Here is a 26329-nt window from a genome sequence, read left to right on the forward strand (position 1 = left end):
TTGCAACATTTAAAAGACGTCGGGATGGGTATATGAATAGGAGGGAGATGGGCCAGGTGTTGGCAGGTGGGACTAGTTTGGGTTGGGATATCTGGTCGGCATGGATGAGTTGGACTGGTGGGTCTGTTTCTGTGCTGTACATCCTTCTGACTCTAAAAGCAATTTATGACGTTCTAGTGGAAATAAAATCGTGCAACAATTTTGTGATTCTGCCTGGGGTTATCACTGTTCAGTTGCCAGTTTTGCCTATTGCAGACTGTACTGAAGGTTAGACAGAAATGGGGGAATGTTGCTCATTGAAAGTGATTAAGTTAGACGGCTACAGAGATAAGTCTGAACAGTGGGACTATCTAGGTAGCTCTTTGGGTAGCCGGGATGGACACAATGGGTTGAATGGCCTCATTCTGTACTGTAAAATTCTATGATTCTATAATTATGGATGCTATATCTTTTTCACCACTTTCCAGGAAGGTGGTGTCGGGATGTATCCGTTATGAAATTACAGAGCTGATTATTCTGCATGTGCTGTGTGTTTTATGCTGCAAAGTTCCAACTTTATAAATTATTTCCCATGTTTCCAGGACTGGATCTGCAAAGAGCTGGAAATCTCTTACTGAGAGTGAAATATCCAAAGCATCACTGGGCCCCATTACAAAGCAGGATATGTATGTAACACCACGAACAATAGGGCTTGTTTCTTTACAGCACCTATGGTGTTAATTTAGTTCAGGATTGCAAAATTCCATAAAATGTTTACAAGTAGTTTAATAAATTGACTTTGTTTATTCAGCAGCAAACTATCAGCATTCAAACCAGAAACTAACATAAATAGACAGCTGATGTATCTGGTTTTTTTTGTAATTCTGCAATTCTTCACTAACTGCTTCAGTTCAACATGTTCTCCCTTGTAGCTGGATTTTTTTAATTTAGTTCAGACCACTATGTGCCATCACTAAACCTTGTCTTTAAAGAATCTAAATAACATATTTCAAAAAGGCTTGTTCTTTCATTAAGAATGCACATTTTTTCAAAAGGTATAAAAATTGCATTCTCAAACGCTTGCATTGCAAGATTACGTAAAGTAAGTTCATGTCCCACTTCAGAGACCTGTGCTTTGTAAATCAGACTGATGCACCAGTGCAGTGCCATGGGTGTGCTTTGCTGTTCGAGTGCGATCATTTGCTGAGCTGAGACCCCGGCTGCTCATCAAATAAGTGCAAAGAGTCCTTTGCTACTTTTGGAAGACAAGCATAGAGGGTCCTTGTGGGTGTCTTAGCTAATATTCAGTCTTCAACGAACACCTAAAACAGTTTATTTCATCTGTGTCATTGCTGGAACTATGCTGTTCAAAATTGGTTTTGGACTTCCAATTTTTCAACCATGTGCTGAAAAATTATTTGATTCATTACAATAAGATTTTGGGGATCATTGATTGTGAAAGACATTATATTTTGGCACTTTCTTTTTCGATACCGAGTTATAAACCAAATTGCTTATATTTGTTACAGATCAAAGATCGTCGAGTGGAGATGGGCAGAAATCCAACTTGCTCAGCGAACGATGCATCAGATCGAAACAAGTCTGCACTCTTCGATAGTCGACTTGATGACCCCTCTAAGAGTCCTTCTCCAGTTTTCAAATGTTATTTGAAATCTCGACCTGACTTTGTTGAAGGGCTGGATAATGTGGCAGGAGCTCTTAAATATAGTTGTATGCCAGATCAGTTGGCATTTAGGCCAGAGGATGGTTCTGGTGATGAAAGTGTTGTGTCCAGTCATCAATCTGTGCAAGGTGATATCCAGGAGGAACTTAGTCATCTAAAATCATAAGACTCTGATGTCGATGATGTACTAGGCTTGTCTCAGCAATCTGATCAGTCTGAACCCTTGCTGAAATTAGGCATTGAGAAACTGCAGCACATCAATGTCCCTGAGCGTATCAAGGAATTAACTCCACTAAACAGAGTCCTATCTGATGACACAGAACAGCCTTTAGTAGCTTAGCTTGTTGAAAAGACATTTGAGGACTTGAAGGATGAGGAATATTACTTGCACAAGGACGGCTATCCTGATGAGGACGGTGCAAGTGATCATTCAGCCAGTTCTGTGAAGATTGTCAGATCAGTTAAGTCGGGCACCTCCATTGCATCTGCGCGATCTGACTCTGGAGAATTGAAAAGAACTCCATCAGAGAATGATTCTTATTCTCAAGGATTTGAGTACCTTTCCCAAGGAAAGGAAGCAACTTACTCAGAAAGTTTTGAGTCATTGCGAAGGAGGAATGAAGACATGAATAAAAGTTTACACGGTGGGAGTTGCAAAGCTGGCCCGGAATCTGCAGAAGCCCTTTCGCGAAGGATCAAAATTACCAGTGACAAAAATCTCACTGAGGCCTCCTGTCCTGTGCATTTCAGCAGGAGGGAATGAATGAAGGGGAGAAGCTTTCTCGAAGTGTTTCACCAAGTATCAGTGTGGATGATGAAATCAGTGAGCGACTAGGTGAGAAATACTCTCCCAGCTGTGGTAGCGTACATTCAGAACAACTTGTAGACTTGAAATGACCAACTGAGAAGAACAAAGTGATGCTAGCAATGAGGAACAGATTCCCATGCCATCACATTCTCCTTCTCCGTGTCGCACCCCAACAGCCATGTTGCCTGAAACCGATGAGTTGCCTGAATCCCAAATTGGTGCAAGAATTTTAGTTAGTAGCATTCACTAGGGACACTTCGCTTCAAGGGCAGAACTAGCTTCGCCAGTGTCTTTTGGGCTGGTGTGGAGCTGGATAAGCCAGAAGGCAGTCATAATGGGACATATGATGGAGTTGAATACTTCACATGCAAGGACAAATGTGGCATCTTTGCTCCTCCCCACAAGATTTCCCTTCGACCTGAACGTTCTGGGGTTGGTATCAATACAACTGAAGATGAAAGGGACCTACTTGTGGAGGATAAATTAGGTCAAGACTACAAAACGTGTTGTGATGAAGGAAAAAAGCCAGAGCTTTCAAAAGAAGTAACAGAACGGCAGGCGGAAGAGTTTGAGCTCAGTAAGACTTTAAGCTGAGTTCATTTAAAAACAGCTTGAATGATCAAAATGCAAGTAATCAGTTTTCTGAACCAAGTACCTTTGACTTACTGCACAGTATTAATGAATCTAGCAAGGCAGTGGTAACTTTTGGAGATGACCAAAATTTAAAAGAGAGCTTGCCCAAGTCTGATGAGGAGGAACGATTGGCAAACTTGTGTGAAGACCAGAATGAAGAAAACATTAACCGTACTGATGTGTTCATAGAGAAAGCATCCATGGCAGTACTAGAGACAGAAACCTATATCAATACCATGTGCTGAAAAATTATTTGATTCATTACAATAAGATTTTGGGGATCATTGATTGTAAAAGACATTATATTTTTGTGTCTTCCAGTGCACAAAGGGAGGAGTTTTCACTAAATATCCACAGGAACGCTTCAATTTCTCTGTTGGATTTACTCAACAGGGAAAAGGCTCAATTTAAAGTATCATTCCTTGAGCCTGAATCTGAGGAAATCCATGAGGAGCACGTGGAATCAAAGGAGAGGAACTTGAGGGCAATCATGAGGATAGCGAAGACTTTAAAGGAGATGATCGGAAGAGCAGTGATTCAAAGGCCAATTCTTTGGTTGATATGTTGCCATCTTCCTTTGTGAAGGACGCTATTGAACAGTTGGAAGAAATCATGGAAGACTCAAGCTGAGAAGATCCAGCTTACTAATCAAGGATTACAGTTCAAATTGGATGTTGAATCCTGGCCCAGGTCACCTTCCAAGGCTCCAAAGGAGGAACACAAGACTGTTATCCAGTTGGAGACATCTGAAAGAGCTGACAGTGTTGATGATAAGGAGGAAGTATTATCTCCAGATCTTTGTCCCTGACCTGTAAGTATTAATTTTGAACCTGTTTTGGGATGGATTTGAATTTCAAGAATTGGAGATGTGTTATCGGTCTCGAAGCATTGATGCAATTATTTTAGTAATGATTCCAGAGCTCGTTAATTATTACATTTGAACATACAGGTAGACAATTCTTTATTCGAAATCCCGAAATCTGAAAAGCTCCGAAATCTGAAATTTTTGTTGTGAATTTTTTTGTCTAATTCACAAGATTGTTTGGGTTCACTCCACACCCACTCGACCCACATCACACTGGGGGTGTGGCCCAGCACTGGCAGGCATCAGTTCTGTGTCAGGGCTCATAGATTTCACAGGTGGGTCTGCTGTTCAGTAAGAGTTTTAAAAATTTTACTGTTAAACTGTCACTTACTCTGAAAACTAAAGAATTCCGAATTCTGCAAACCAGCTGGTCCCGAGGGTTTTGAATAAAGGATTGTGTCCCTGTCGTACCGACAACAGGATGGTGGACAAATGACAGGATTGTTGTTGTTTCCCGAACAATATTTCAAAATACAACTCCACTTTCTTCAGGCACATTTTGCAGGTCATCATTTTCAGAAATTACCCTGAGTGTTCCGCTTTCCCAATGACCCTTTACCAAAAGACTGTCGTGAGGAATATCTTGATAAATTGTGAAATATATTTGTGGGTGATAAAATCAAGTTGTGGGGAATGTACTTAAAATTTCTGGTGTCTCGTTGTTTTCTACCTTGCCCATCAATTCTCAAAATATTAGATTAGATTAGATTAGATTACTTACAGTGTGGAAACAGGCCCTTCGGCCCAACAAGCCCACACCGCCCCTCCGAAGCGCAACCCACCCATACCCCTACATTTACCCTTACCTAACACTACGGGCAATTTAGCATGGCCAATTCCCCTGAGCTGCACATCTTTGGACTGTGGGAGGAAACCGGAGCACCCAGAGGAAACCCACGCAGACACGGGGAGAACATGCAAACTCCACACAGTCAGTCGCCTGAGGCGGGAATTGAACCCGGATCTCTGGCGCTGTGAGGCAGCAGTGCTAACCACTGTGCACCGTGCCACCCAAAATACGTATAAGTACACCCGATTATTTCTCAAGGATTTAGTGACCATTTCTACTGTGTAATTATTGAGTTTAGAACTTAAAGCTTGCTATTGAAATTCAAATCTTTTCCTCCTGCACTTTTCTGACCTTCCCTCAAAGGGAGGCAATGTTTTTAAAGAGTTTTTTTTAAAACTAAGTGTTCTGAAGCAAAGTCCAGAGACTGAATGACCATCTGATTAGAAGAACAGAAGGGTTTATGGTTTGCACATATTAACATTGATTGGGCAAGCAGCTCTTTTCATGAAAGTGCTTGACAAGTTCTCATACTGTCCATTCTTTTCTGAGCATTCAATGTAGGAAATCACTGAAATAGGAGCTTGGGTCACTTTGATTTGATACAGCAACATCCTGACTAAACTGACACATTCTTTTCTGATTTGCATTTACCTACAAATTGCAGGAATATAAAAGGGGTGCAGCATTCAACTGAAAATGATCTGATTTTGGAAAGCTGAAGCTCAGAACCTTCAGTCTGAAATCGTTCATTCCCCTAAGTATAATAAATAGAAAGATGCAAAGAGTGTGGGCGGCATGGTGGCACAGTGGTTAGCACTGCAGCCTCACAACGCCAGAGACTCGGGTTCAATTCCCGCCTCAGACAACTCTCTGTGTGGAGTTTGCACGTTCTCCCCGTGTCTGCGTGGGTTTCCTCCGGGTGCTCCGGTTTCCTCCCACAATCCAAAAATGTGCAGGTTAGGTGAATTGGCCATGCTAAATTGCCCGTAGTGTTAGGTGAAGGGGTAAATGTAGGGGTATGGGCCTGGGTGGTATACACTTCGGCGGGTCGGTGTGGACTTGTTGGGCCGAAGGGCCTGTTTTCACACTGTAAGTAATCTAATCTAAGAGTTTTTTGTGAGGTGAGATTCAGCTTTTGGCATTTGAACACAAAATTATTTTCCCTTAGTTAAGCAAGAAAGACATGGGTTAATAGTGCTCGACAGCAGCTCTGATTGATGATATGTATAACAGAGCATGTTAAAAACATTATCTCGATCCTGATGACTGCATTGAATTCAATTTACCATTTTGCCCCTTCCCTAAAAATCCAAAGCCCCTTTCTCTTCCACTGTTTGTACTCTCCCATTATTAATTTATCATCCTCATCATCATCAGACTGTTATCCATTAAATCCCATCTGTCGTAACTTTGCTAACTCTGAGAATCTATAGTTTCTGCTTCTATTTACATAATATATGGTGTCTCTTCCAGTCACTCAGTATTTGTTTCAAGTTCTTCTGTATCATTTCTGTCTTTCTATTGCTGTTTCCATTTGTTGATAAGACAATACATGATTATTATTCACCTTCTTAAAACTCTCTAGAATCATGATCTTCCACGTGTCACTCCATAATTTTCAGATAAAGAGTGCCTCAAAGGTTGAACTTCTCAATCTGTGATCATGTCTGTACCTCTTTTCCTGATAATATCTTGAGAATATGCACTATGTTGAGATTCCCAAAATTGACCAAAATATTTGAAGATCTTATGCAACTGTCATGGAAATTAAATCGACTTGACTCAACTATTAGCAAGAGCAAAGAAAGGAGCTTAATTTAAATTCTGCAGAATTGACCCAGTACATTCAGCTAGATGCCTCAATGTAAGGGGTATCTGAGCATTGTTCAGATACTTGCCTGATACTGTTTCTTATCACGCTCTCAAGGGCAAAGACTGGGAAAACTCAAATAGTAATTCTCTCATCCCCTGGTCTTGGACATGACATTTCTTCAGCTTTCGCTGAGTACGACGATCGCAAGGTCAAGGTGAACGTTTACAAAATTCAAACAGCTGACTGCAGACCTCATCAAAGTATTGTTTACAAAGCTCAGCACAGCATTAAGTTTTAGAAAAGCATTCTCTTTCAAATTTCACAGTAAATGGATAATTTTCCATTACACAACTTAATGTGACTTAAATTGTTTGTGTCCAGTTGGAAGAGCCAGGTGTTTTTTAATGGCCATATCTATCCCCTTAAATGACCTGTATGTTTGAATACTTTGTGGCCTTTGCTGTAATCGGATTAGGATCTTACCATTTCAGGTGTAATTCCTTTTTTATCTTCTCAATGTATGACTTAGTCTCACTCTCAACTTCAATTTCATCTTCCGGTCAATATTCTTCTGTATCTGTCGCTGCATTACAATTCCATCTCTGTCCCTTCAACCCAAGTTGGAATCGTTTAGTTTCCTTCTCTTAAATTCCCAAGTCAAGATTGTGTTTATTACTATAACAATTAAGGGCAATCTGAGCATGGGCTCCTGTGGGTCCCTTCCATTCTCCACACCTTTCTTGTGTGAAATCTTCATTTTACCCTGACCCTTGCATTTTCCCAACCACCTCTATCCATTTGACTATGCTCCCTTTCATTTGAGGTGCCCTTGAGTTTTGCCATTGGTCTTCTCAGAGGCAACTACTTGAAATAATTTCTGAAAATCCACATCAATCATGTAAACTTTTTCCCACTAAGCTGCTCTTTTACAAATACAACCTTGTCAAATTGTTTGGTAGGTTCACAACCTGCTCATTAGAAATTCATGCTCATTTCTCCTGATTAGCTACTGTCTCTTCAAGTGCTCATACTTCATTCCATATTGTTCACTCTTAATTTACCAACAAATGAAGCAAAACTAACTAATCACAAAATTCCTGTTTTGCTTTCTTTGAACGAGGAGTTAGCTGCCCGATAATCCTCTGGTCGAATTTTAGGATGTAATAATTGGAGCCATGATAGTTTGCTTTCTATTTACAGCATGTCCCATAGGTGTCATTCATTTTGTTTCAAAGATTTGCCTCCTTTTATGTTGTGGTGCCTTCCTTAGTATTATGCAGATAATCTTATCTAATACATCTGCATCTACCCTTGGTAGTTCTGCAATCCTATTAAACCCCTTCTCTAATCTCTCTTTTGCCTTTTCTCCTGTAATCAATGATATTCTAAATGTATCCTTGGTTCAGATTGTGGTAAGTTGTTATTTTATGTATTTTGAACAGTATTCCCCTTTTGTTTTCACTGTAGCAGTCTAATAAACATTTTTTTTTGGGGGGAGAGGACGTATCTAATATAATCTTTTCTCTGTTACTCTTTTCCTTCTTCCAGCATGTATTTAACATGATGAGAGAAATTTTCACTGAGATGTTTTCTGAAGATCCCAGTTCCAGCCGACCTCCATGGATGAAGCCAAGCCAAATTAGCTCTGTTTTTCAAACGAGCGAGGAATCCACAGAATTTAAATGAAGCGAAGCTTCACCGTGGGTGGCACGGTGGCACAGTGGTTAGCACTGCTGCCTCACAGCGCCAGAGACCCGGGTTCAATTCCCGCCTCAGGCGACTGACTGTGTGGAGTTTGCACGTTCTTCCCGTGTCTGCGTGGGTTTCCTCCGAGTGCTCCGGTTTCCTCCCACAGTCACAAAGATGTGCAGGGCCAGGTGAATTGGCCATACTAAATTGCCCGTAAGGGGTAAATGTAGGGGTATGGGTGGGTTTCGCTTCGGCGGGTCGGTGTGGACTTGTTGGGCCGAAGGGCCTGTTTCCATACTGTAATGTAATCTAATCTAATCTAATAACTCCATGTAATCCCTTTGTCCCACTTGTCAGTAATAATGTTGCTAGTGTGATGCTAGTTGGAGTTAAAATATGTAGGTCGATTAAGTGAATGACTCACCTTGTAAAGAGTGGCCACTATCCTGACTTGAAATCTGTCACTGCTTCTGGGAAGTCCCTCCTTAATGAGATTGTGGGTCCAGCTCAGCACCATCTTCTCAAGGACAACTAGGAAGGAGCAATAAGTGCTGGCCAGACAATGATGCCCACATTCCATGAACAAACAAAATAAAATATTTTCTTCTAAGCTCATTGAACACCAAGGAACTCCATTTTAATTCTAAACTCCTCAATAAACATTTTTTTTAAATGACTCTCAGGCTCTAGGCATCACCGGCTGGCCAGCATTTATTGACTGATCCTAGTTGCTTTTGAGAACCTGGTGAGCTATTTTTTGTAACCACTGCAGTCCATGTGCTGTAGGTAGACTCACAATGTCCTTAGTGGTCAGATGCATGGCAGATGCAGTTCAATGTGGATAAATGTATGGTTATCCACTTTGGTGGCAAGAACAGGAAGGCAGATTACTACCTAAATGGAATCAATTTAGGTAAAGGGGCAGTACAAAGAGATCTGGGTGTTCTTGTACACCAGTCAATGAAGGTAAGCATGCAGGTACAACAGGTAGTGAAGAAGGCTAATAGCATGCTGGCTTCATAACACGAGGGATTGAGTATAGAAGCAAAGAGGTTCTTCTGCAGCTGTACAGGGTCCTGGTGAGACCACACCTGGAGTACAGTGTGCAGTTCTGGTCTCCAAATTTGAGGAAAGACATTCTGGCTATTGAGGGAGTGCAGCGTAGGTTCACGAGGTCAATTCCTGGAATGGCGGGACTACCTTACGCTGAAAGACTGGAGCGACTGGGCTTGTATACCCTTGAGTTTAGAAGACTGAGAGGGATCTGATTGAGACGTATAAGATTCTTAAAGGATTGGACACGCTGGAGGCAGGAAACATGTTTCCGCTGATGGGTGAGTGCTGAACCAGAGGACACAGCTTAAAAATACAGGGTAGACCATTTAGGACAGAAATGAGGAGAGACTTCTTCACCCAGAGAGTGGTGGCTGTGTGGAATGCTCTGCCCCAGAGGGCAGTGGAGTCCCAGTCTCTGGATTCATTTAAGAAAGAGTTGGATAGAGCTCTCAAGGATAGCGGAATCAAGGGTTATGGAGATAAGGCAGGAACAGGATACTGATTAAGGATGATCAGCCATGATCATATTGAATAGTGGTGCAGGCTCGAAGGGCAGAATGGCCTACTTCTGCACCTATTGTCTATTGTCTATTCCAGTAATTTGATAGAGCAATCCTGTAGAAACAGTGATATTTTTCGAAGTCAGGATGGTGAGTGTCTTGGAGGGGCACTTGCAGGTGACAGTCCTGTGTTTCTAGTCTCACCTATGCCCTACAGTTTTGGATTTCCTACACCGGTTAAAAGACTTGTCTATTTACCCTATCCATGCCCCTCATGATTTTATAAAATCTTTACACAGTCACCCCTCAGTCTTCTTTGTTCCATGGAAAATAGCCTCAACCAATTCAACTCTTCCTATAGCAGAGAACTCCCAACCCTGACAACATCCTTGTAAATCTTTTCATAACCCTTTCAAGATTCACAACATCCTTCCCAGAGCAGGGAGTCCAGAATTGCATAGAGTATTTTAAAAGAGGCCTAATCAGTGTCCTGAACAGCCGCAACATGACCTCCCAACTCCTATACTCCGTGCTCTGACCAATAAAGGCAAACATTCACTATCCTGTTCACTTGTCACTCCACTTTCAAGGAACTATGAACCTGCACTCCAAGGTCTCTTTGCTCAGCAACACTCCCCAGTGCTTTACCATTGAGTGTATAAGTCCTGATCTGATTTGCCTTTCCAAAATGCAGCACCTCACATTTATCTGAATAAAACTTCATCTGCAACTCCTCAGCCCATCTTTTCGAGATCCTGTTGTATTCTGAACCTTCTTACTGTCCACTGCACCTCCAATTTTGATGATATCTGCAAACGTACTGACCAAAGTATGTGGAGAAAGTGAGGACTGCAGATGCTGGAGATCAGAGCTGAAAAATGTGTTGCTGGAAAAGCGCAGCAGATCAGGCAGCATCCAAGGAGCGGGAGAATCGACGTTTCGGGCATAAGCCCTTCTTCAGGAATGAGGAAGGTGTGCCAAGCAGGCTAAGGTAAAAGGTAGGGAGGAGGGACTTGGGGAAGGACATTGGGAATGCAATAGGTGGAAGAAGGTTAAGGTGAGGGTGATAGGCCGGAGAGGGGGTGGGGGCGGAGAGGTCGGGAAGAAGATTGCAGGTCAAGAAGGCAGTACTGAGTCCGAGGGTTGGGACTGAGATAAGGTGGGGGGAGGGGAACCATACTATGTTCCATGTTCACATCCAAATCATTTATGTAAATGACAAAAAGCAGTGAACCCAGCACCGATCCTTGTAGGCCACCACTGGTCACTGGCCTCCGACTGGAGATGGTTATTGACTGGCAGTTTTGGTGCAAAAATCACTTGCCTCTTGCCAGTCCAAACCTGCATATTGTGTAGATCTTGTTGCCTTTGAATGTAGACTGCTTCAGTATCTGAGGAGTTACTGAAAAATGTGCAATCTCTCTCTCTCTCTCCTCTCTCTCTCTCCTCTCTCTCTCTCTCTCTCTCTCTCTCTCTCTCTCTCTCTCTCTCTTTCATTCCCCCATTTCCGATGAGATTCCTTCCCCTAACTCCTGATTCCAAATTTCTTTGACTCTCTCCATGTCCCCCAAGACATTCCCTCTCTGCAGATGATATATGGTACTAACTGAAAGACCACCCCCACATCGGAGCACTCTTCATTCTGTATCATTCTTGTAGGGCTGGGTCAAGAACATGGTAAATTTAATTAAATTTAGCGCCAAATAAATGATCCAAGCCATCCCGCAAACCTCCGCAGCACCTGGTTGGGTAATAACAAATGGAGCATCCTCACAGGATATAACAACCACGGAAGAACAGTCATTTTAATCAAGGCTAGATGGCCTCGCTATGATCTGGGTATTTCCTCCCATCGCTGCAAGTCCTGCTTTATCCTCTCAAACAGCGACACAAAGTTAGCTCCATACAGTTGCGGGAAGTGAGGGGTGATAAAAATTCCCAGATAGAGAAAACCTTTCTGTGACCATCTAAAAGGAAACTCCATTCCGTCCTCCAGCTTCAGTACCACCACCAATCCCCCCCACAGGCAGGACTTCTGATTTTGGAAAATTTATTCTGTATTCCGAAGAGCTGCCTAATAATTTAATGTTTTGTATTAGCTGGGGTATGGACTTTTCAGGGTTAGCTAAAAAAAGTAGGACATTGTCCATATAGAGAGTGATTTTTATTTCCCCAACTCCCACCTTCGGGGAAAGAGAATTTCAGGGTCTTTTCAGACAGACTCTGCCAGTGGTTCAAGTACCAAGGTAAACAATAGGGGCAACAGGGAACATCATCTGTCGGCTGCCACTCCCCACACCAAAATTACTCAATTTAACCCCATTCATGATAACCGCCGCCTTGGGGTCTTTATATAACACTGCCACCCACCTGGCGAAGGCCCCTCCCACACCAAAACGATCTAGAACAGCAAAGAGATACAACCATTCCATCCGATCAAAAGCTTTTTCTGCCTCCAGGGAGACCACCAAACCCCGGAATCATTCTCTGCTGACACAGTTGCACTATGTTCAATACCTGCCTGATGTTGTTGGAGGAGCTAAGTTCCTTGATGAAACCCGTCTACTCCTCTTTTATAATAACAGGCAGCACCTTCTCCAGTCTCACAGCTAACACCTCTGATAGAATTTTAAAATCCACATTCAACAACGAGATGGGTCTATACAATACACAATCCTCAGGGTCTTTCCCTTTCTTTAAAATAAGGGAGATATTAGCCTCTGTAAGAGAGGGCAGAAGACAGTCCTGGCCATAGGAATGACTATACAGCTCCAGCAATGGGTTAGCTGGCATGTGTATGAGCTCCTTGTAAAATCCACATGGGAATCCGTCTGGACAAGGTGCCTTATCACGTTGGACCTGCCTTACCGCCTCTTGCACCCCCTGTACTGTGAGAGGTACATTTAAAAGGGAGGCCTGATCTGCATTTATACCAGGGAGGTCCAAGTTTTCAAAAGAGGATTCCATTCTCACTTCTCCATCCCCACAACCCTCTGACCGTTATAACTCTGCATAGGACTCCCAAAATCTGGCATCAATCTTCCTCAGTTCACGAGTGACATTGCCAGTTCTCTCCCTGATAAACACAATGGACTGTGGAGCACTTTCCTTCCTAGCCAGGTAAGCCAGGGATCTACCTGGCTTATCCCCATATTCAAACAGCCTTTGGTTTGCAAAGGAGACCCTTCTCTTTGCCACTTGTGTGAGCGCAGAGTCCAGAGCAGCCCGGAGAGCCGTGACCCGTTGCAATTTGACCCCGGATGGTCTGGGATAATGTGCCGATTTGGCTGCCTTCAGCCGGGCCTTGAGTATCAGCTGCTTCTCTGCCTCCTTCTCATTATCAAGTGCGAAATAATCAAACCCCTTAAGAATGCTTTGGTGGTCTCCTAGAGCACTGATGGATTAATAGCCACACCCAGATTGATGTCCCAAAAAACCCTGAACTCCCTTGTGATACACTGTACAAAGTTGTCATCCTTCAACAGAAACAGATTCATGTGACATTACTGTGTGTCTACTCCACTACCTTTGGTCTTAACATCTAAATATACTGCCACATGGTCCGAAATAGTAATGCTCCCAATCCTGCGGTTAACATCAAGTCCAGACAAACCGAAGGAACAAAGAACATTTCAATTCTTGTGTGGCACTTGTGCGGGTTGGAATAAAAGGTAAAGTCCCTCCCATTCGGGAGGAGACACCTCCACACATCCACTAGCCCCAACTCCTCACTCAAGTTCACTAACTGTCTAGTCTGCAGAGGTGTACCCGACAGCCGCCTTGGCATCCTGTCCACCCCAGGGTCCATGAGACAATTAAAGTTTCCTCCTATAATCATATGGCGCATCCCAAGAGCCATTAACTTAGAGACTGCATCAGCTAAAAACTTGAGAGGATGCGCCGGGGGACAGTAAACGTTCAGGATGGCATACTCTTCTCCGTGTCCCAGAGCCTTGAGAATAATGAACCATCCATGCTCATCCTTAGTTTGATCTATCACCTGAAATGGGAGGTTCCTTCATACCAGTATGGCCACTCCTCTGCTTTTGGAGTTGAAGGAGGAGAAGAACACCGTATCGTATTCTCCCTGCTGTAACTTCAGATGTTCCCTGTCAATCAAATGCATCTCTTGCAGTAGAGCGATGTCAACCCTTTCCCTCTTAAGATTTGAGAGCACCTTCTTCCTTTTAATGGGGGAATGGCTCCCCTTTATATTCCAGGTGCACCACCTGAACAGATCGCTAGCCATGACCACACACTACAGCCCGCAGTCCACCGAGAGGAACAAGCCCATTCAATGTGTGACGAGTGGGAAAAAAAACAGACTTTATCAAATCTAAAGACTATTTCTACAAACGCCACCAAAACTTCTAAAACTTAAAAAAACTAACCACTACTCCTAATGTCAACAAATAAACACAAAAAACACAAATTTCCAGAGATCCACCCCTTGCCCATAGGGGCCATTCACTCCCAACCTCTCAACCATCCCAGCACCTTCCAGTTAAGGTCACGCCCCAAACCCAAGCAATGGGGAAAAAAACAAATTATTTCCACTCCGACAAGTTAACAATGGACACCCACCCCTCCCCCTCCTCATCTCAACCCCACACACCTTTACATCAAAGGAGTAACCACCCTCACCCAGCAAATCAGAACAATAGAATAGCTAATAACCACCAAACAGCTATAATATAAAACATACCGGATCTCTCGCTAAAGCAATACCAAGCCTATAAAGCGCGAGACCCCAAAAGGGAAAAGAACAAAGAGAGAGAAGATTAAAAAAAATTACGTTATGCCATTGTCCGCACGCCTCTTTTCCTTCTTCCTCCTCGGTCAAAGTCTATCATTTCAGCGAGTTCAAAAGTTCTTTTATTTTTTCCGCCGAGTCGATGTTGGAGACAGTTCCCCCATAACTGAAACATAGCACCGCTGGGTACCTCAGAGTATTCAATGTTTAATTTTTTTTTTCTTGACATCATCAAAAGTCTTTCTTTTCTTAATTATAGCCCCAGAAAATTCATGAAAAAACATTATTTTCAAACCTTTATAAGCCAAAGCCTGTGGATCCCTTCCCAGTCTTCTGGCTGTTTCTATTATTAAATGCTTTTCCTTGTGATGCTGGAGTTGCACTAGGACGGGGCGGGGGCACTGGGCCGGCCCAGACCTACACATCACGATGCGGTCGGCCCACTCCACACTCACCCGGCCCGACTCGATCTCCAGGCCCAGCAACTCCGGAAGCCACCTCTTGAGGAAATCCGTGAGGTTTTCACCTTCTACATGCTCAGGTCAGCTTAAGATCTGTAGATTTTTCTCCGACCTTGATTTTCGAGGTCATCTACTTGTTCCTTCAGGGCCTGAACCTGCCCTTCTAAGGTTCGAACCCGCCCCTTGGAACTCTCCATCGTGGCCTCCAAGGCTTCGTTAGTAAATTCTGTTGCTCTACTGAACTTAAGGACGATGCCACAGGGTTTGACATAACGGCTGTGGGTGTGCCTGACATACTAGGGGAGCACCCTGCCTGCTGCACTCCTCTCGCTCCCTTTCCTTTAGATGTCTTCATTTCAGCTTCAGATCTTCCCAATCCTAATTTAAAGGGGCTCTAGGTTCTCTACTGACTTTCTACCACAAACCTTCGTCAGAGGTGACTAATGGTGAGAGGGAGGGGTAGGAGCCCACCTTGCCTGGGATAAGGCACAGAGCCCAATACACCAGACTGTTCAGACTGCCGCCATCTTGAATCTCCCATACCCACTCTCTACTGATCACATCCTCAAAACCTTCCAGAAGATGTGTCAGGCCTGATTTCCCTTCAGGAAATCCATACTGACTTGGACCAATCCTGTCACTGCTTTCCAAATGCTCAGTTATTGTATCTTTAATAATTGACTCATGTAAAATTCCTCATTTTCACACTCCCTCCTTTTATTAAAAAGTGATGTTACATTGGATACTGTCTAGTCCATTAGAGTCTACAGAATGGTGATCATTTTCCAGCAATGTGTCCACTATTTCTACACCCACTTTCTTATGGACTCTGGGATGTAGAGCATCAGGTCCTGGGGACTTAGGACGTTTTGATACCATCAGTCTCCCCAAGACCATTTCCTGACTAACAAGGATTACCTTCAGTTCCTCCTTCACACTTGACCCTCTATCCCTCTGCATTTCCTTTCAATAGGACGTGCATCCCTGGATATTTAGTTCCCAGCCCTGATCCCCTTGCAGCCACGTCCCTGCACTACAGGCTCATTTACCTTGTTTCATATACTCGATGCATCGAAGTACAACACCCTCAGTCATGCACTGACTGCCTCCTTCTCATAGTTATCTCCTTTAGAAATCATAGAATCCCTACAGTGTGGAAGCAGGCCATTCAGCCCAGACTGACCCTTCAAATAGCATCCCACCCACCCTACAATTCCCATGGATAATCCTCCTAACCTACACATCTTTGTGACAATGGGAGGAAACCCAAGTAGACACGGGGAGAATGTGTAAACTCCACACAGTCAGTTGGAATTGAGTCTGTGTCTCTGGAGCTGTGAGACAGCAGTGCTAACCACTGATCCATCATTTCACCCTGCGGTGCCTCAAGTTCGATTCCTGATCCTTTCCATACTCTTGATCCTATTACTTGGTCTGGATGCTTTAATAACTTCTCATGAGCCTCTACCTTCTTTAATTAGTTTAAATTCCTCGAAGCTTGATTTACCTTGGTTTGTGTGGTACAGCTTTGTCGACATTATTCTGAATGGGTCATGCATAAGGAGACGAAGCCTTTAAGTTTAGTCTATAATTGAGCTTCCCTGCACTTTAAGTTCCCTCAGTACAATATGACATTCACAAGATTCCATCCCATCCTTTTATTTTCTGATAACAATCAATCCCATCACTAACCAGCAATCCTCCTTCTCCTTTAACTTTCATTTTCTCATTTTTCATCCAAATGTTCCAGTTATTTTCTCTTTGAATCATATTCAGGCTGATATTTATCCCTGAACAAATGTCACTCAAAATGTTCCTGGGTTCATTGATACTTGTGGGATCTTGCTGTGTACAATCTGGCTTCCACATTTCCTGCATTCCTTCAGTGACCACATTTCAAACAAGTTCCACACTGTCTGCAAATGTCTTGGGAACAGCATGAATCTTTATTTTCTTTGGATGAACTGGGAGTCTTTCAGATATGAAAGATGCCGTTCCAATGTTGCACAGTCCTCCTCCTCAACTACAGTTTCTGCTTTGTCCCTCTATTTTGTGAAAACAGACCAAAAGATTTCATGAGGAACCATTGCTCCATCTTGCACCACCGCAAACAAGTTCCCTTCCTGCTCTCGAATGGGCCTCATACATTCCTTCATTCTCTTCTTGTTCTTTCTGTGATTATAAACATCACTGGGATTTCCTTCACTTCATTTGGACACATCTCATCCTGTCAGCTCTTTGCTTTCCTCAGGTCCTGGTAAATTTCACCCCTGCATTTTGTCTTTCAGCTCACTTTTACCCAATCCCTGCCCAGTTCAGTAAAATGGTTTGTTCCCAAATGAAAACTTTTACACTTGCTCCATGGTTCTCCATTTCCATCCCACCTCTCAATCTCACTGAGTTCTGATCACTGTCACTGAAATGCTCCCCCATTGAGAGCCCTTCCAGCTGCCCACATTCATTCCCTAAACAATGGTCCAAGACTGTCCCTTCTCTTTCACCATCACCTTCTCAGGGCCAATTAGGGATGGACAATAAATGCTGGCCCTACCAGTGACACCAACATCCCAAGATGCACTTTAAACAATGTGTGTTCTTTTATGGGGTTTGTTAGGAGTTGGCAACAAATGTTCAAAATGGATTGTTTTGCCAGTTCATGTTCGGAGAGTTAAAATCCCTTCAAAAGGCAGGGATTAAAATTGCTTCTCTTGTCTTTCTTCTCTTGTCTTTCAGGCTGTGAGAACTCTCAGCCCAAGCTGACCCTACTGCCCCCCTCCCCGGAGCAGGTCAATGCCAAGGGCACTGCCACCCTGGTGTGCCTTACCAATCACTTCTACCCCGATGAGCTGGAGGTGCAGTGGAAGAAGGATGGTGCAGCCATTTCGGACGGCGTTCAGACCAGCAACTACCTGCGAGCTTCGGACAGCACCTACAGTGTCAGCAGCCTGCTGACCCTCTCTGGGTCTGACTGGGAGTCCAACGCTCGCTTCTCCTTTGTCCTCACCCACGTGACCCTCCCCTCTCCCCTCAGCAAGAGCATCAGGAGATCAGAATTTGGGTAGAATGTTTGAGACAGTCCACAGAGGAGACACAACTTTAAATAGAACAGGGCTGAGCTGGCAGGACAAAGGTCATTGTCAGCAGTAAACTTCAACTTTCTTCCTTCTTGGGATTGGCTTGGTGACACCTCTGAGGTTCAAGGGTTTAGGCAGGTCATTGCAATCATCAAAAAGAAGCTTTACTCTGTATCAGACTCCATGCTGACCCTGTTCTGGGAGTGTTTGATTGGGGCAGTGATGACCTTTTGTGCCAAGTCAAACCTGTTGAAAATGCTGAATACTGTCAGCTGTACAAAAACAATGTGAACCTCAGAAGTCTCTGTTTCAGTAAAACAGACCTCCTTCCTGCTCAGCCGCCAGTTCCAATTTAAGGTTTTGTCACTGTTTAAAGGAACAGGATGCTTAGGTTATTGAGAAAATCTCCACAAGTGTTTTCCTCAAGCTCCATTGTGGCTGTGAATTTGTGCGGTTTCCTCTGTCTGGGCTGTTAATTGCAGTCTGTTTTCTGTCAATGTCAATCTGGAAAAGGGAATAAAGATGAAGATGATTCAGTCTCTGTCTCGTGTGTGCTTTGGGAATGGCCAGAGCTGAAGCCTCAGGGAAAGGCGTGTGAAGTGTTAACCTCCACCTTCAAGGTCTGGAACAAGAGGGGGGAATTGAGGGGGTAATGAGGTCCCTGGAGCAGGAGGGCAATTCTACAACTGTGTCCAGAAGGGGTACTTTCTACAAGGTTTGAGAAATAAATATTCCATAAATTAGACCTGGATTTTCTTTCCTCTTCAAATGGGACGGAATTGCCCCGTGTGTCCATAGGGTCAGATTGAGAATGTTCAGTCCGGGGGCATCTGGGAGTCACGGCTGGGGAGGACCATCAATGATAAATCTTCTGCTGTCATATTCTGTAGCCCCTGGGCCATCTCAGTGAGGATCATCCAGGGCTCAGGGTGGATTCCAGAGAAGCTCATTGTCCTGACTGTTGTGTTCCTCAGTCCACATGTGGCTCCAGCAATCTCACACCATGGCTCTAGTATCAGTGGGAACCCATGGGGCTGAAATCTTATCCAAACAGACCCTCACACAGTGGGTAGGCTGCTGGTGGCTCAGAAACCCATTGGATTTAGTCACAGATTCCACCGTGGCTCTTTCATTCAAACACAGCATTAGCACACTGACACCACATTCAGAGGGCAATCCTGAGATGGGGCAAGTTTGATTCTTGATTCCAATGTGAGGACATGGGGTCTGGGTGTGAAATGTCCAGTCTGAAACTGGTACTTTATAATGAAAAATAGAAACTGTTGTTAGAATAAAGTCAGGTGTTGATGGGAGTGAGGAATATCTCAGTGATCTGTCTCCAGAATCCACAGATGGTACATATCCTTCTGTCAGACCCTGAAGGCTGAAATCAGCTCCTCGACATCCTATATTTCTCTATCTTTCCCAGAAAAGGTGAAGTATTCTCTGCCTCTCTGGGACAGGACATTTTAAAAAGGGCTGTGGGAAGGGAACAGTTGACTCTGAATGACAAAGCCAATGGAAGGATGTGGAGCTGGCTCTGTGAAATATTAGGGCACAGAGGATGACACCAGAAGCAATTCAATGTTGTTGCTCTCTCCTTTGAAATTGCTTAACTGGTAACAATTACTTTTTGCTCACAATTTGCCCCCTTGTATTCGATCCACGTGCCTTTCTTGCTTTGCTTCTTTTGACTTCAGTCTGTGGGTAGTTCCACCAAAACCCAATCTCCTCACACTCATCCTGGCCCCTGAAGAGATTAGAGACAAATAAAAAACTGCAAATGCTGGAATCCAAGGTTGACAAACAGGAGGCTGGGAGAACACAGCAAGCCCAGGCAGCATCAGGAGGAAGAGAAGTCGACGTTTTGGATATAACCTTTCTTCAGGAAGTGGGGCGGGTGGGTATTGGGGGAGTTGCAGATAAAGGGAGTGGTGGGGGCAGGGTGGTTAGGTGGGGATAGGTGGAGACAGGTAGAGGATAGGACCTGGTTGGTTGAGGGGATGGATAATTCTGGATTCATCTCTCCCATAGACCAATCAGGTCAAACTCTCTACCTTTCTCAACCTATCCCCACCTCACCACCTCGCTCCAACCCACCCCTTTATCTCCAACTCCCCTCACACCTATCCCCGCTTCCTGAAGAAGAGTTACACCTGAAATGTCGACCCCTGAAGAGATTAGACGAGGTTATTTCATTGAATCAAATCATCGAGCCCATCAATCCTGAGAACAGATTCCAGCATTGAAGTCATATTTCCTGGTTGCACATGTAAAGTGTCTCTCAGGCTGAAAGAAAGAAGCTTTCGATTGAGAAATGAATGAACTTAACCCAGATCCTGAACAACAGCACAACAGAATGGAGTGATATAAATCAGAAACAGGAAAAATGCAGGATAGCTTATATACTGCAGCTCACACTGAGTGCAGCCAGCACAGAGGGGAATGCTGGGAGGTTTGGTCAGTGTGGGAGTTCGGTGAACTCGGGGAAGGAGTCTACCTTTGCTTTTTCAAACTGATTCGGAACTGTCACTTCAGCTGCTGGGAGCCTGCACATGCACTTGGTTTGATTGAAACAAAATGATAAACAAGAAAATAGGAATCTGGGATTTGTTTAGTTAGAGGGACTGTATAAATAGACTGCTTCAGGACATGTCCATTAGGGAAGGTTAATAAATGGAAAGTACTGAAACTTCAAAACAGACTGAAGACAATTACTGCTCTAATGAAGGAATGGATATTTTTCATTTGTAAGTGAGATCAACATTTCTTTATTGCATTGAAATGATTCAGGGTAAATATATCTGCAGTGAATGTATAAAACTACAGGAACTCCCATTCAGGGAGTTTGCAATGAAGGCTGAATTGAAAAAGCAGTGATATATCAGGGAGTGCCGGAGATACCTGGAGACTTAGTTCCAGAAGGAAGTTATAGGCCTCAGGACTGCACAGTTTAATTCCACATGTAGTAGTGGGCAGGAGTGTATGACCCATGAGGGAGGCAGATAGGGAGTTGGAGAATACAGTGGGACAGGAAAACCCCTCACTCTTCTAAACCCCAGTGAGAACAAGGCCAGTCTTTCCAATCCTTCTTCATCACACAGCCCCCTCATTCCAGTGATCAATCGGGTAAAACCCCTCTAAACCACCTCCAATGCATTTATATTCTTCCTTCAATAAGGAGACCAAAACTACACACAATACAGTATTTGAGATGTGATCACACCAATGTCCAGGAATAACTGAAACATCACAGTCTCACTTTCCGGTCCCAAATCACACCTACTCTTACTTTTACCAGCCTTTTTACTTTCCATCTTTAATTGTCCTGGACAAGATGGTGCTGAAGGTAGACCCACAATGTCCTTAGGAAGGGAATTCCAGAATTCTGACCCAGTGATGAAACTGGTGAATAGCTTAGAGGGAACTGGCTGGGGTGACCATCTTGATTCAAGTAATCATGGGTTTAGAATGTGTTGTCTCAGGACTTTTGATGAAATTACTGCAGTGCATCTTGTAAATAGTACACACAGATGTTACTGAGTGTTGGTGTGGAGGGAATGGATGTGTGTGGAAGTGGTGCCAATCAAGCAGGCTAAAATTTGATAAACAAAATTTAAATAAAATAATATAAAACAACTTAAAATGGAATAAAATCAACATGCTGCTGCTTTTTTGATAAAACATCACTGAATCCCAAAACGTTAACTCCTCCTCTCCTCACAGAGGCTGCACCTGTTCCCTTTCTCCAGCATCGCACTTCTATTTGAGATTTGTAGTATTTTGTTTCTGTATCTGTTTTAATTCCATTGGTTATAAGAGAAGTATTGGTCAGCACACTGGGGGCGATTTTGTCTGAGATGATCGGAAAGCCCTTACATTCACATCGACCTGAGAGGGCAGTGGTTTAACCGATCATCCAGCAGATGGCATCTTTGCCTTTGCCAGCCTCAGGATAGTGCTCCAGTCTCTGGAGTGGGGCTTGAAACCTGCAGGATCAGATGACAGTGTTACCACTGAGGCTGTCTATTATTTCCTGGGATGTGGGTGTCACTGGTAAGACCAGCATTTGTTCCCCATCCCTAACTGCCCTGAAACTGAGTGGCTTGCTCGGCCTTTCAAATGGCAGGTAAGGGTCAGCCGCATTCAGACATCTACAACAGGTCTACATGAACAAGGCCCTTTGGCCCAATGAGCCTAAGCCAGTCAAACATCCACCTCACTATTCTAATTCCATGTTCCAGCACTTGGCCCATAGCCCTGTACACCTCGGCATCACAGCTGCACATTGAAATACTTCAATGTTATGGGAGAGCTTCTGCCTCAACCACCCTTACAGACAGTGAGTCCCAGACTGTCACCACCCTCTGGGTGAAAATGAGTTTCCTTATGTTCCCTCTTAACATTCGGCCATTTATCTTTAATCTGTACCTCTCCGGTCATTAATCATGATGCAACCCCATGTCACCAAGTCACCCTTTATTGACACATGAACAGTCCTTGACTGTAATGCCTCATAGAGAATCAGGCACCGGAGGCTCGGGGTCTCTGACACTCAGCCTGTTTATGTCAGCGAGGATTCTCCAGGTTATATCCTGGTAACGATTTGAGTTTTCCTTGTGAAACCCAGTTGGGAATTTTAATGGCATTGAATCTTCCACACACTCCCACCTCGCTTGATGCTCACACTTGTCTGGTTAATTCTTCCCATTTCCTTCTCCTCTCCGAGTTCATTCCATTTCAGTAAAGTCTGTGATAATTCCATGGAGGATGTGCACGAGAAACTGCCACAAAGAATCTTCCAGCCCTTCGACGTTTGCAGCAAGTCTGGACTGTGCCCTTGTGTACCTTGTCTGAAGGATTCCATGTGATCTGTCAGTCTCCATCCCAGCCTGATAACCATCTCGGACATTGGAAGGAAATGCCCAGGGAGCAGGTTAACATGGTGCAAAAAGCCTTTCAGCTGAAGCTTCAGTGTTTGCGCTCGGTGTGCATTTCCCTTGCTAATTGCTCCCCTTTTCCACGATAATGAGGAAAGAACTCTTGTTGGTGCAGTTTTCTTTTAATCATCTCAGAATATTCAAAGCTGCGAGCACAGAGCAGTCACGTTCATGGACAAGATGGTGAGGTCCCACAGACAGTAAACGAATGATGAAACACATCTGTTTTGTTGGCACTAGTTGAATAGTGAGCAGGATACCCGAGGGAATCTCTTCAGAATGGGATCTTGTCGCGCCTACTGAGGTGGGGTTGGGGGGTGGTCGGGGTGTGGTGGTGGTGGAGCCTCAAATGATGGTGCCAGAGACTGCAACTTTCAGCAGTGCACCACAGTCTCAGCCTGGATTCTGTGCTCTCATTTCTGAGGTGGCTTTCAACCCGATGACCATTTTGACGATGAGGCAGGAGCATTGCCCATGGAGCCACGGGCAGTAACAATGTAAACTGTGTGGCTCTGAAAGCCTGAGTCTGCATCTCAGCTCGGAAGGATATCAGCTCAATTATCAAATCTGTTTCTGCCCCTCTGCAGGCTGACCAGGCTGCCGGTGCCTTTCCAACACTCTCACATTTCCTCTTGTGCCACAGCTCATTCTCCTGAGGGATAGTTGTGCTCGGAGTCGAGAAGTGTGGGGCTGGGAAAGCCCAGCAGGTCAGGCAGTTGTGCTCAGGCCGAGGATATGACCTTGTCCCTCTGTCAGATCCTCTTCGAGAAACACATGGCTCACCACCGCCTTCTGCAGGACAATTAGGGAAGAGCAACAAGCAAGGATGGAGATGGAGACGTGGAGCTTCAAATACTGATCTTTGCACTTTGGTGGCACGCTTTCATGGCTGTTTGTTAGATCTTTGCGTATAATTATTTTTTTGCTGATCCCACTGCTAATCCGAAGGACACTCCACCCTTCAGTCTGACAAACCAGGTTCACCCATTTCAAGGCTCTGTTTCTGGGCGAGGCTTCAGTCTTTCAAAGAGATGACTTCAAGCCTCACCAGTTTGTTCATTTGAATTGGATGCCATTTATTTTGATTTCTCCTGGGATGGGGCGGGCGTTGACGTGTCGCTTATTTGTTGCTCTTCCCAAATTGTCCTGGAGATGACGATGGTGAACCATGTAATATCTGGGAAGTAACTGACAGGTCATTCCCACTGGAATCCACTGGAATGACTGCGGGTTTGTTCGTGGCTAATGGAAGGAGTCGTTACCCATAATGCTCAGCTGCAGTGCAAGTACTCTATAGTTAGTGGAAGGCAGCTGTTTCACTGTGCCCGCACAATATAAAGTCAGAAAGCACACAACACCAGGCTCTAGCTCAACAGGTTCATTTGAAATCACAAGTTTTCGAAGCGCTGTTCCCTCGTCAGGTGTATCCCAGTCCACCATCGGTATCCCCACATTACTGAACAGTACAAATAAACTGGGGCTCTGCGAGGATCCAACCAGCTCAATCTGAGAGAGTACAGCTCTCGAATCAGGATACCACAATGAAAATGCCCTGCATGCTATGGTATATCAAAAAGAAATACATTGATGTGACTTTAGATTGTCTTCAGATTGTACTTTTTTTTCATTCTGTGATACACGTAGACATTGTCAGTATTGTCGGTATCACAAAGAATGTTTCCTCCATTAAGTACTTTCCAACACACTCTCTCCATCTTGCTTTACTCCTTATTGACTCTTTGACATTGTCTCTGTTCACTCACTCTGTCCCAGTCCCAGAGGAATTGATGCCCGGAATTCATGACCACGCACTGTGTGAAGGTTGGTGTGAAGTGAGGCCAATGTGTTGGAGCTTGAGCTCCTGCCTCAGGCCCAGGTGTAGGGGCCTGTTCAAAAATCTGCACATTGTCCTTTTTCTCTTTCTGAATGAACTGGATCAAGTTGCAGTAATGAGCTGGCAACAAGTTGTCTTGTCTACAATGTTCCCAGCATTGGGCACAGAACTAGGTTAGTCACAGGAGACAAATAGTAGCGCTGGAAGAACGGTTTTCAGAATGGAGGGCTGTGACTAGTGATGTTCCACAGGGATCAGTGGTGGGAACTCTGTTGTTCATGATCTCCACAAATGATTTGGAGCAAAGTATTGCTGATCCAATGAGTAAGTTTACGGTTGAGACAAAGATTGGTAGAGTTGCAGATAATGAGAAGGATTGTTGGAGGATACAGCAGGATATTATATCAGTTGGATGCATGGACAGAAAAATGGCAGATGTAGTTTAATCCAGCCAAATGTAAGATGATGCATTTTGAAAGGTGATGTACAGGTGGGAATTATACAGTGAATGGCAGAATCCTTTGGAGTATTGATGTGCAGAGGGATCTGGGTGTGTATGTTGGCAGATCACTGAAGGTGCCAGCACAGGGAGGTAAGGTTGTAAAAAAGGCTTATGGCCTGCTTGCCTTCATTGGAAGGGGCATTGAGTATAAGGATAGACAAGTTATGCTGCAGCTTTATCGAACCTTAGTTCGGCCACACTTGGAATATTGTACACAGTTCTGGTCACCACACCATCAGAAGGATGTGGATGTTTTGAAGATTGTCCAGAAAATGTTTATCAGGATATTGTCTGGTATGGCGGATAGTAGTCCTGAAGAAAGGTTGGATAGACTGGGTTTGTTTTCACAGGAATGCGGAAAAATGAGGTGTGTCTTGATAGAAGTTTTTAAAGTTGTGAATGGGATATGTAGAGTGGAGAATATGAGGCTTTTTTCCCCAGGGTGGAGGGGTCAATTATTGGGGAACAGAGGTTCAAGGGGCGGGGAAATTTAAAAGAGATGTGCGAGGCAAGTATTTCACACAAAGGGAGTTGAGTGCCTGGAACACACTGCCAGAGGAGGGGGTGGAAGCAGACACAATAGAAGTATTCAAGAAATACCTGCACTAATGTATGAATAGGAAGGGAATAGAGGGATATGAATCCTGTAGGTGAAGACAGTTTCAGTATGGAAGGGCAAAATGTGTCAGCACAGGCTTGGAGGGCCGAAGGGCCTGTTCCTGTGTTGTATTGTTCCTTATTCTTTGATCCCTGCTGTTGAATTGGATTCTCGGGAGCCAGCTCCGTATGAAGAGCCTGTTCTCATTCGTTTGTTGGAGTTCATGGGGCAGCTGCTGCTTCCTTGCTACGTCACTGATCAAACCAACAATGCGGAAAGCCTCTTGATATTTTAAATACACTGTCCGCTGGAAAAAGTTTGACTGAGGTTTTAATATTGTTTAATAAGAT

The 26329-nt window shown here is 44.1% G+C and overlaps 1 pseudogene; it reads left to right on the forward strand.

Moving 5' to 3' along the window:
* LOC148149223 (centrosome-associated protein 350-like) overlaps positions 1–3912 on the forward strand; it is a 758453-nt pseudogene extending 754541 nt beyond the window's left edge.
* The last annotated feature ends 22417 nt before the right edge of the window (positions 3913–26329 follow it).

The sequence above is a fragment of the Chiloscyllium plagiosum genome, unplaced genomic scaffold (assembly GCF_037043375.1).
Source record: "Chiloscyllium plagiosum isolate Xiang-an unplaced genomic scaffold, Cpla_swu_hap1 HiC_scaffold_9, whole genome shotgun sequence".
NCBI classification, from domain to species: domain Eukaryota; kingdom Metazoa; phylum Chordata; class Chondrichthyes; order Orectolobiformes; family Hemiscylliidae; genus Chiloscyllium; species Chiloscyllium plagiosum.